The sequence below is a fragment of the Phyllobates terribilis genome, unplaced genomic scaffold, assembly GCF_046119375.1.
Source record: "Phyllobates terribilis strain yellow unplaced genomic scaffold, ASM4611937v1 Scaffold_1__5_contigs__length_1240528914, whole genome shotgun sequence".
NCBI classification, from domain to species: Eukaryota; Metazoa; Chordata; class Amphibia; order Anura; family Dendrobatidae; genus Phyllobates; species Phyllobates terribilis.
The window spans coordinates 585,584,972-585,598,075 of record NW_027362761.1 but is presented as its reverse complement, the minus strand read 5'-3'; the positions used below and the strand labels follow the sequence as shown (position 1 = coordinate 585,598,075).

General features: G+C 38.9%; 1 long non-coding RNA gene across 1 annotated transcript in view; it reads left to right on the top strand.

The window, feature by feature from the left end:
- LOC141169440 (uncharacterized) overlaps nucleotides 1–3,892 on the top strand; it is a 31,669-nt gene extending 27,777 nt beyond the window's left edge. Inside the window, exon 3 of the long non-coding RNA XR_012252295.1 lies at nucleotides 3,501–3,892. This is a non-coding gene — a long non-coding RNA (uncharacterized lncRNA). The remainder of the gene's footprint in view (nucleotides 1–3,500) is intronic.
- Nucleotides 3,893–13,104: the final 9,212 nt, after the last annotated feature.

Genomic DNA, 13,104 nt, shown 5'->3' with positions numbered 1-13,104 from the left:
TTTCTTAGGCATTCCTCACATGTATTAAAGCTGTCAAACAGTCGCAAATCATGAGCACTGAGTGACTAAAACATAACACCGAGCACAGCTGAAGATACTCGGCGAGCACCCTAGAATGTTCGCCAAAAGGGTTAACAGAACATACTCGCTCATCACTAGTGTGGAGACATTTTGTTGGTGACTGCAAAGTGATACTGGCAAGCAGACAGTGTAACCGAGGATGGCCGGCAGCACCGATTCTGTTAGTGCTGCTCGCTGTATCATAAGATGGGGTTAGATACATGGAGTGTATCACATGATGGGAACTCAGATGCAGAACTCAGTGTAGTGTATCACATGATGGGATTAGATATTGAGCTCAGCGGAATGTATTACACAGAATGGGATTAGATTTGTGTATGTAATGTGTGACCCTGCTCTCTCTACTTCTATGGAAGCAGTGGTGTAATCTGTGACCCTGCTTTGTCTTCTATCTATTATCTATCATTTATCTATTATCTATCTATTATCTATCTATCATCTATCTATTATATGTCTATTATCTATCTATTATCTATTTATCATCTTTCTATTATCTATTATCTATCTATCATCTATCTATTATCTATCTATTACTATTATATATCTATTATCTATTATCTATCTATCATCTATCATCTATCTATTATCTATCTATTACTATTATATATCTATTATCTATTATCTATGTATCATCTATTATCTATTATCTATTTATCATCTTTCTATTATCTATTATCTATCTATTATCTATCTATTATCTATCTATTATCGATCTATCTATTATCTATTATCTATCATCTATCTATTATCTATCTATTATCTATTATCTATCTATTATCTATTATCTATCATCTATATATTGTCTATCATCTATCTATTATCTATTATCTATATATCTCTATTATCTATTATCTATCTATTATCTATATATTATCTATTATCTATATATCTCTATTATCTATTATCTATCTATTATCTATATATTATCTATTATCTAACATCTATATATTATCTCTCTATTATCTATAATCGATCTATTATCTATCTATTATCTTTCATCTATCTATTATCTATATACAGTACAGACCAAAAGTTTGGACACACCTTCTCATTTAAAGATTTTTCTGTATTTTCATGACTTTGAAAATTGTACATTCACACTGAAGGCGTCAAAACTATGAATTAACACATGTGGAATTATATACTTAACAAAAAAGTGTGAAACAACTGAAAATATGTCTTATATTCTAGGTTCTTCAAAGTAGCCACCTTTGGCTTTGCACACTCTTGCCATTCTCTTGATGAGCTTCAAGAGGTAGTCACCGGAAATGGTTTTCACTTCACAGGTGTGCCCAGTCAGGTTTAATAAGTGGCATTTCTTGCCTTATAAATGGGGTTGGGACCATCAGTTGTGTTGTGCAGAAGTCAGATGGATACACAGCTGATAGTCCTACTGAATAGACTGTTAGAATTTGTATTATGGCAAGAAAAAAGCAGCTAAGTAAAGAAAAGCGAGTGGCCATCATTACTTTAAGAAATGAAGGTCAGTCAGTCCGAAAAATTGGGAAAACTTTGAAAGTGTCCCCAAGTGCAGTTGCAAAAACCATTAAGCGCTACAAAGAAACTGGCTCACATGAGGACCGCCCCAGGAAAGGAAGACCAAGATTCACCTCTGCTTCTGAGGATAAGTTTATCCGAGTCACCAGCCTCAGAAATCGCAGGTTAACAGCAGCTCAGATTAGAGACCAGGTCAATGCCACACAGAGTTCTAGCAGCAGACACATCTCTACAACAACTGTTAAGAGGAGACTTTGTGCAGCAGGCCTTCATGGTAAAATAGCTGCTAGGAAACCACTGCTAAGGACAGGCAACAAGCAGAAGAGACTTGTTTGGACTAAAGAACACAAGGAATGGACATTAGACCAGTGGAAATCTGTGCTTTGGTCTGATGAGTCCAAATTTGAGATCTTTGGTTCCAACCACCGTGTCTTTGTGCGACACAGAAAAGGTGAATGGATGGACTCTACATGCCTGGTTCCCACCGTGAAGCATGGAGGAGGAGGTGTGATGGTGTGGGGGTGCTTTGCTGGTGACATTGTTGGGGATTTATTCAAAATTGAAGGCATACTGAACCAGCATGGCTACCACAGCATCTTGCAGCGGCATGCTATTCCATCCGGTTTGCGTTTAGTTGGACCATCATTTATTTTTCAACAGGACAATGACCCCAAACACACCTCCAGGCTGTGTAAGGGCTATTTGACCAAGAAGGAGAGTGATGGGGTGCTACGCCAGATGACCTGGCCTCCACAGTCACCAGACCTGAACCCAATCGAGATGGTTTGGGGTGAGCTGGACCGCAGAGTGAAGGCAAAAGGGCCAACAAGTGCTAAGCATCTCTGGGAACTCCTTCAAGATTGTTGGAAGACCATTTCCAGTGACTACCTCTTGAAGCTCATCAAGAGAATGCCAAGAGTGTGCAAAGCAGTCATCAAAGCAAAAGGTGGCTACTTTGAAGAACCTAGAATATAAGACATATTTTCAGTTGTTTCACACTTTTTTGTTAAGTATATAATTCCACATGTGTTAATTCATAGTTTTGATGCCTTCAGTGTGAATGTACAATTTTCATAGTCAGGAAAACACAGAAAAATCTTTAAATGAGAAGGTGTGTTCAAACTTTTGGTCTGTACTGTATATATATCTATTATCTATCTATTATCTATCGATTATCTATCTATCATCTATCTATTATCTATATATTATTTATATATTATCTATTATCTATCTATTATCTATCTTCTACATCTTGAAACCAATGCTGTAGTAATGCTCCTGTGGTCACCATTGATATTGGTGGGGTATACATTGCTCACCTCTGGGACCCTCACTTCTCAGGCGAATATCTATCCCTTACCCATCATCAGAGTTGCCAACTTGATTTTTTTTTGTAGACAGCCAAGATTTTTTACGGACTCATTGGAAAAGCATAATAAACCATTCTGATTATAATTGATCCGTGTCTACAGCCCAGCGTTGTGATATGAGACATCAGCTGCTTCACTGTAAACTGTAAAATGATGACGATTACAGTCATAAAAAAATCTGAAAAAATGATGGACGCCTCACATTTTTTTACGGACAAGTGAAAATGTGCACTATTTTTATAGACCGTACAGGAATTTCTGGATGGTTGGCAACTCAGCACATCATCCTGCCCTAGTGCAGCCTATAAATACTATGCTGTGTGTGGTATAATATATCTCCTGAGTCATTGCGCTCTACATCGCCCTCCTGTGGGTGTAATTATTGTTCTTTGATTCTTTAGACTTTGGATCTGGCTGATTGTGCCGATTACGGTGACACGCGCTGTCCTGCTCATAACTGAGGGATTATCACTTGTTGTCAGAATCAGGCAGCAATAATAAATCTGCTACATCTTATCAACAATCTTAACTTCATCTCGATTTCCTTTATAGAAAAGGAACTATAGCAAGACCTACAAGTCCAGAGAGGACAGACTGTGACCTGGAGACACTGGAGGAAGAGACCCACTTCTTGCTACACTGCACCAAATACTCAGCAGTGAGGGACATTCATTTCAGGAGACTGTCCGATCTCTGGAAGGGGAAAAAGTCTACATCCTGGTGGGGAAAGATGAGACCACAGTGGATATAGCAGTATATGAGCGCATGCTTTAGACTGCAGGGAGCATGATATGCCATAGACATCTATAGCCCCCACCATGGATGTGCCCCTATCATTCATCTATACAGTCCCCATAACCCACAAGTTAATGGTGGATCCACTGAGCCTTCCTGTAGTCTCCTAAGTTGTAAATACAAGATTCTTCAGTCTTTTGAAATAAAGTTGGAGATATAATTTTACCAGATGAGGTGATACTTGTTTCTTTTGATATAGTATCCATATACAAGTCCATTGACTACAACAAAGGTATAGCATCTATTAGAAAACGATTAAACCAAACAAAACATATGGAGCATGACATTACTTTTATTCTGGAACTACTTGAACTAATTTTGAACTATTTTTTTGTTTCGCGACAATTGATACATAAAGATGCATGGAACCGCCATGGGTACCAACAGGGTGCCCACGTATTCTAATTAGGTGACTAAGTTCTTGGAAAAGGGTCTTGTTTATGTATACCACTGCTTTGGTAATGTAATGAAAAGGTTGCAGTATATAGATGATATCTACCGTAAATGGTCAGACTCCCAGGGTGAACTCACTGATGTCCATGATTTCATAAATACTATGGATAGTGACTCCTGCTATTGAATATATCACTGAAAGTAAAGATTTGGAATGTCATGAGAATAGTAGAAAATGGTACACTATTTTCAAGTCTACTGAAAAATAAGTATATGAATTTTATGTTAACATTTCATAAAAATGACTAGCCCACTATCATGCAGTTTTAACTAAAATTAAACTAGAAAACATGTGGATTTTGATTCTTGCTTAGAGGAAATATCCACTAAGTTCCATCACAAGGGAAACAAACAAAGAATAATAAATGAGTGAGGAACACTGCGGACCTCCCTGCCCAAACCCAAGAAACAACAGACGTCTGTGAAGGATGTGCAGAATTCCTTTGCGTCCACTTAATGTGAATAAATTGCAGGTATCATTCATAGACATTGGTCCGCTCTGGGGAAGTATTTAGTATTTTCCCGAATTCCATAATCCTTCCCCTATTTTTCTTTCTTTGAGAGATCTAGGAACCTCAGAGACAGACTTATATATTCTGATGTGGGGGCAATTAAATCTGACTCACAGATGTACCTGACAGGTTCTCCTCAGAAAGCTTAAACTCCATACACTGCCCCCTGTTGTTGGTGAAAATTATTTGGCATGTGGTTTTTCATCTATTACACAGGAGAAACTTATTATTACCTGACCTGCAACTTCGATGATGTGATACATCTCTTACAAAGTCCATGCCGCTCGTGGTATATCAGTGAGACCACATGAGACTTGAAGACACCTGTCAATAAGGTGCATGCCATTTTATAGAAAGTCAATTGTTGGGCAAGTAAATGGTTAATTTTTTTCACAAGAAGTAAAAAAGTGCTGTCTTCTTTATGGAATCTATCTATGTATCTATTATCTATCAATCATCTATCTACCTTTCTATTATGTATCTATCTATTAATCATCTATCTATTATCTATCTATTATCTATATTTATTATCTATATCTATCATCTATTATCTATCTATCTATCTATTTTCTATCATCTATCTATTATCTATCTATCATCTATCTATTATCTATCATCTATCTATGTATCTATTATCTATCAATCATCTATCTACCTTTCTATTATGTATCTATTATCTATCTATCATCTATATGTATCATCTATCTATTATCTATCATCTATCTATTATCTATCATCTATCTATTATCTATCTATCATCTATCTATCTATTATCTATCATCTATCTATTATGTATCTATTTTCGATCATCTATCTATTATCTATCTATCATCTATCTATTATCTATCTATCTATTATCTATCATCTATCTATTATCTATCTATCATCTATCTATTATCTATCTATCTATTATCTATCATCTATCTATTATCTATCTATTTTCGATCATCTATCTATTATCTATCTATCTATCTATCATCTATCTATCTATTATCTATCTATCATCTACCTATTATCTATCTATCATCTCTCTATTATCTATCTATCTATTATCTATCTATCATCTATCTAATTATCTATCATCTATCTATCATCTATCTATCATCTATCATCTCTCTATTATCTATCTATTATCTATCTATCATCTATCTATTATCTATCTATCATCTATCTATTATATTCTATCTCTCTATTATCTATCTATCTATCATCTATCTATTATCTATCTATTATCTATCTATCAATTATCTATCTATTATCTATCATCTATTATCTATCTATCTATTATCTATCATCTATCTATTATCTATCATCTATCTATTATCTATCTATTATCTATATATCTATCTATCTATTATCTATCTATTATCTATCTATCATCTATCTATCATCTATCTATTATCTATCTATCTATCTATTATCTATCTATTATCTATCTATCTATCTATTATCTATCTATTATCTGTCTATTATCTATCTATTATCTATCTATCATCTATCTATTATCTATCTATCATCTATCTATTATATTCTATCTCTCTATTATCTATCTATCTATCATCTATCTATTATCTATCTATTATCTATCTATCAATTATCTATCTATTATCTATCATCTATTATCTATCTATCTATTATCTATCATCTATCTATCATCTATCATCTCTCTATTATCTATCTATTATCTATCTATCATCTATCTATTATATTCTATCTCTCTATTATCTATCTATCTATCATCTATCTATTATCTATCTATTATCTATCTATCAATTATCTATCTATTATCTATCATCTATTATCTATCTATCTATTATCTATCATCTATCTATTATCTATCATCTATCTATTATCTATCTATTATCTATATATCTATCTATCTATTATCTATCTATTATCTATCTATCATCTATCTATCATCTATCTATTATCTATCTATCTATCTATTATCTATCTATTATCTATCTATCTATCTATTATCTATCTATTATCTGTCTATTATCTATCTATTATCTATCATCTATCTATCATCTATCTATTATCTATCTATTATCTATCTATTATCTATCTATCTTTATATATATTCTATCTATTTCATATTTATCTATCTTTCCTCTCCTCTGCTATATTTGCTTCTGTATCCAGGGACGTCATGTTCAGGTTTTAGAGATGCAGCGAGTACAGTGAAATAAATATAGACAGGTAACCGGATATTATTTGCTTACAATGTTTACATCCTGCAGCCTCCAGCTGACCGCATCCAGCAGGTAAAGACCCACGAGACAACCTCCTCATATTTCACTCGTCAACTGATGTAGGCTTAGACCTTCAGTCTCCATCCTCCAGTCTCCTTCTTCAGCCTCCCATCCTCCAGTCACCATCCTCAACTCTATATCCTCCAGTCACTTCTTCCGCCTCCCATCCTCCAGTCACCATCCTCAAGTCTATATCCTCCAGTCACTTCTTCAGCCTCCCATCCTCCAGTCACCATCCTCAAGTCTACATCCTCCAGTCACTTCTTCCGCCTCCCATCCTCCAGTCACCATCCTCAAGTCTACATCCTCCAGTCACTTCTTCAGCCTCCCATCCTCCAGTCACCATCCTCAAGTCTACATCCTCCAGTCACTTCTTCAGCCTCCCATCCTCCAGTCACCATCCTCAAGTCTATATCCTCCAGTCACTTCTTCCGCCTCCCATCCTCCAGTCACCATCCTCAAGTCTATATCCTCCAGTCACTTCTTCAGCCTCCCATCCTCCAGTCACCATCAACTCTATATCCTCCAGTCACTTCTTCCGCCTCCCATCCTCCAGTCACCATCCTCAAGTCTATATCCTCCAGTCACTTCTTCAGCCTCCCATCCTCCAGTCACCATCCTCAAGTCTACATCCTCCAGTCACTTCTTCCGCCTCCCATCCTCCAGTCACCATCCTCAAGTCTACATCCTCCAGTCACTTCTTCAGCCTCCCATCCTCCAGTCACCATCCTCAAGTCTACATCCTCCAGTCACTTCTTCAGCCTCCCATCCTCCAGTCACCATCCTCAAGTCTATATCCTCCAGTCACTTCTTCCGCCTCCCATCCTCCAGTCACCATCCTCAAGTCTATATCCTCCAGTCACTTCTTCAGCCTCCCATCCTCCAGTCACCATCCTCAACTCTATATCCTCCAGTCACTTCTTCCGCCTCCCATCCTCCAGTCACCATCCTCAAGTCTATATCCTCCAGTCACTTCTTCAGCCTCCCATCCTCCAGTCACCATCCTCAAGTCTACATCCTCCAGTCACTTCTTCCGCCTCCCATCCTCCAGTCACCATCCTCAAGTCTACATCCTCCAGTCACTTCTTCAGCCTCCCATCCTCCAGTCACCATCCTCAAGTCTACATCCTCCAGTCACTTCTTCAGCCTCCCATCCTCCAGTCACCATCCTCAAGTCTATATCCTCCAGTCACTTCTTCCGCCTCCCATCCTCCAGTCACCATCCTCAAGTCTATATCCTCCAGTCACTTCTTCAGCCTCCCATCCTCCAGTCACCATCCTCAAGTCTACATCCTCCAGTCACTTCTTCAGCCTCCCATCCTCCAGTCACCATCCTCAAGTCTATATCCTCCAGTCACTTCTTCCGCCTCCCATCCTCCAGTCACCATCCTCAAGTCTATATCCTCCAGTCACTTCTTCCGCCTCCCATCCTCCAGTCACCATCCTCAAGTCTATATCCTCCAGTCACTTCTTCAGCCTTCAAACAGAACCTTAAAATCTATCTCTTCAAAAAGACCTAAAACCTTCTCTATTTCTGCTGCCACCTCAACACCACCTGAGCTATTCCAACCCCCTGACCTACTGTTTCTTTAAAATAATAATAATAATAAAAATATTCCTGTCTCTTTTCTTTCAGTTTTTAGTTCATGGGAGCTGTTGTTTCAAAAGACTTTACATAAATCAATAGTATGGGCAAATATAGGAAAAATTATAATACATTTTATCAGAGAAATCTGTTTCTTTCTCCCCTTATTAGCCACTTCTCCTCTGCTTCCTGAATTCATAATTCACACTGAAAAACTGCTAATATGTCTTGTCAAAGCAGGATGGACTGCTAGCACAGCGAGGTGTCCGGTCTCAATGCATATTGAAGTCTATGGAAAGGGGATAGGGGAGGCGCGAAGAGCACTTAGTACAGTGATAGGTGGACACATTCAGATCATGATGTAGCTTCTAGCAAATTTATTTGACTTCAATGCTGGATTCACAGCCATACTGCTTGGTATTGCTATGTAATGTCCACCATGCTCATGCTTTCTACAAGTGGTTTCTCTCATCCCAATGCTGGATTCCCAGTTACACTGCTCAGTACTGCTGTATAATGCCTTACAAGCTGCTGCAGCCTCTGAACATGTGCTACATAGATACAGGAGAGAAGGAATCCCTCATGTCTGTATATGAGAGACATCATAGCAGCAGCTCTGCATCTACTAGCTTAGAGACAACTGAAAATGAGAGAAAAAGCCTGCAGAGGGAAAACTGGAGAAAAATGCAGGACACAAGTGATGTAATAGCTAGAAATATCGTTATCCCTCATGTACTCACACAAGACAACATATTCTTAACAGTCACTTGAAACCACCGGTACCATTTATCTTCTTATCTGTTTATCATATACAGATTGTAAGAAGAGTCCAAGATTCCAGTTGAGAGGAGGAAGACGCTGATGGTTATAGGAAGTGATTTATTGCCGTTATTTATTCCAAAGGGTGCAACCAAATATTAAGCTGAGGGGGACAACAATTTTGTCCGGCCCATTTTTAAAGTTTTGTGTGAAATTATGTCCAATTTTTTCTCTTTTTTTGTGTTGCTCCAATAAAAACAAAGGAAATAAACATGTGTATAACAAAATATGTGTAATTGCAATAATTTTCTGGGAGAAATACTTCATTTTCTGGAACAATTTCAAAGTTGCCAACACTGTATGTTCTCATCATGAGCATCTCTGCCTCTTTTAATGCATCCCATGATTTTATTTGGCTTGGCAGCAGCTGCCTGACATTGGTCACAAAAGTTGAGTTTGCCGTACACTCATACGCCCCAGTGTTTTCAGTGAAAGATTTACCCAGTATTTTAACATTTAGTACATACAGTAATTGTACATTTTGTTTCCTCTGCCCAAGTGTATGACATCACAATTATCTACATTAAATTTCAATTGCCATTTCTCAGCCCAATCCTTTTCCTTACATAAATCCTTCTGTAATATTAAATTATTCTTGTCTGTATTGATTACCTTTTAGAGTTTAGTCTCATCTGAAATTATTATTATTACTGTATGCCCTCTACAAGATCAATAATAAATATGTTAAAAAGAAGAGGGACCAATACTGACCCCTGTGGTACCCCACTGATAACTGTGAACCAATCTGAGTTTTTTCCATTAATAACCACCCTTTGTTTCCTATCACTGAGCCAGTTGTTAACTCAGCTACTCATATCCCCCCCAGTCCCATTGTTCTCATTTTATGTACCAACCTTTTATGTGGCCCGTTATCAAACGCCTTTGAAAAGTCCATATACACAACATCCACTGCGTTTCCCTGGTCCAGTCTGGAACTTGCCTCCTCATAAAAACTGATCAGATTAGTCTGACAGGACCGATCCCTCATACACCTATGCTGATGCTGGGCCATAAGGCTATTCTTATTGATATTCTCCAGGATTTCATCTCTTAAGAAATCCTCAAGGATTTACCCACAGTAAAAGTTAAATTTACCGGGCTATAATTTCCAGGCAAAGATTTTGTCCCCTTTTTGGATATTGGCACCACATTTACTTTGCACCCATCCTGCTGTACAGACCCTGTTATTACGGGATCCCTGAATAATAGAAATTTACGGTCTGTCTATCAGAGTATTAATTACTGCAGTACTCGGGGGTTTCTGCCATCCGCCCTGCAGTACTCGGGGATGTCTGCCATCCACCCTGCAGTACTCGGGGGTGTCTGCCATCCACCCTGCAGTACTCGGGCATGGGGCATTATAAAGAGGGGGGGGGGTGACATCCTGCATGGGGCATTATATGGGGGGGGGTGACATCCTGCATGGGGCATTATAAAGAGGGGGGGTGACATCCTGCATGGGGCATTATAAAGAGGGGGGGTGACATACTGCATGGGGCATTTTAAAGAGAGGGGGGTGATAACCTGCATGGGGCATTATAATGGGGGGGAAAAAGACTTCCTGCATGGGGCATTATATGGGGGGAAAGGGATATCCTGCATGGGGCATTATATGGGGGGGAGAGGTGACATCCTGCATGGGGTATTATATAGGGGGGAAAGGGACATCCTGCATGGGGCATTATATGGGGGTGGGAAGGGACATCCTGCATGGGGCATTATATGGGGGGGAAGGGACATCCTGCATGGGGTATTATATGGGGGGGAAGGGACATCCTGCATGGGGCATTATATGGGGGGAAAGGGACATCCTGCATGGGGCATTATATGGGGATATGGGGGGGAGAGGTGACATCCTGCATGGGGTATTATATGGGGGGAAAGGGACATCCTGCATGGGGCATTATATGGGGGTGGGAAGGGACATCCTGCATGGGGCATTATATGAGGGGTGACATCCTGCATGGGGCATTATATGAGGGGGAAGGGACATCCTGCATGGGGCATTATATGGGGGGAGAAATGACATCCTGCATGGGGCATTATATGGGGGGAGAAGTGACATCCTGCATGGAGCATTATATGGAGAGAAGTGACATACTGCATGGGGCATTATATGGGGGGGTGACATCCTGCATGGGGCATTATATGGGGGGTGACATCCTGCATGGGGCATTATATGGGGGGGAAGGGACATCCTGCATGGGGCATTATATGGGGGGTGACATCCTGCATGGGGCATTATAAGGGGGGAACAGCCTGCATAGGGCATTATGTGGGGGAAACAGCCTGCATGGAGCATTATAGCGTTATAAGGGGACCAGTATCCTGTACGGAGCGTTATATGGGGGCCAGTATCCTGTACGGAGCATTTTATGGGGGCCAGTATTCTGTATGGAGTGTTAAATGGGGGCCAGTATTCCTTATGGAGCGTTGTATGGGGGCCAGTATTCTGTGTGGAGCGATTCACCGGTTTCTGAGCTATTGTGGAATTTACAATAGATATCACTCATGTAATGTAAGAAGTGAAACCTTTGGCATTGTACTATATACACTACCGTTCAAAAGTTTGGGGTCACCCAGACAATTTTGTATTTTCCATGAAACCTCATACTTTTATTTATCAAATGAGTTGCAAAATGATTAGATAATATCGTCCAGACATTGACAAGGTTAGAAATAATGATTTTTATTAGAAAGCATAATTTTATTTTTCAAACTTTGCTTTGGTCACAGAATGCTCCTTTGCAGCAATTCCAGCATTGCAGACCTTTGGCTTCTAGCTGTTAATTTGCTGAGGTCATCTTGAGACATTTCCCCCCATGCTTCATGAAGACCCTCCACAAGTTGGATTGGCTTGATGGGCACTTTTTTCGTACCATACGGTGAAGCTGCTCCCACAACAGCTCAATGGGGTTGAGATCTGGTGACTGCGCTGGCCGCTCCATTACAGATAGAATACCAGCCGTCTGCTTCTTCCCTACATAGTTCATGTATAATTTGGAGGTGTGCTTTGGGTCATTGTCCTGTTGTAGGATGAAATTGGCTCCAATCAGTTTCTTGGCAATTTCTCGCATGGAATAGCCTTCATTTCTAAGAACAAGAATAGACTGTCGAGTTTCACATGAAAGTTCTCTTTTTCTGGCCATTTTGAGAGTTTCATAGAACAAACAAATGTAATGCTCCAGATTCTCAACTAGCTCAAAGGAAGGTCGATTTTATAGCTTCTCAAATCAGCCAAACCGTTTTCAGCTGGGCTAACATACTTGTGCAAGGGTTTTCTAGGGTTTTCTAAACATCCATTAGCTTCTTACACAGTTAGCAAACACAATGTACCATTAAAACACTGGAGTGGTGGTTGTTGGAAATGGGCCTCTATACACCTATGTAGATATTGCAATAAAAACAAGATGTTTGTAGCTAGAATAGTCATTTACCACATTAACAATGTATAGAGTGTATTTCTGATTCATTTAATGTTAGCTTCATTGAAAAAAAATGTGCTTTTCTTTCAAAAATAATGAAATTTCTAAATGACCCCAAACTTTTGAACGGTAGTGTATATATATATATATATATATATATATATATATATATATATATATATATATATATATATATATATATATTTCTCTGCGGTATCTGTGCATCATAAATTGTGGTATGTGTTAAAGGGGCCCACTGAGACTCTTTCGCCCGGGGCCCACAAAAACCTGGAGCCGGCCCTGGTGTCTGCC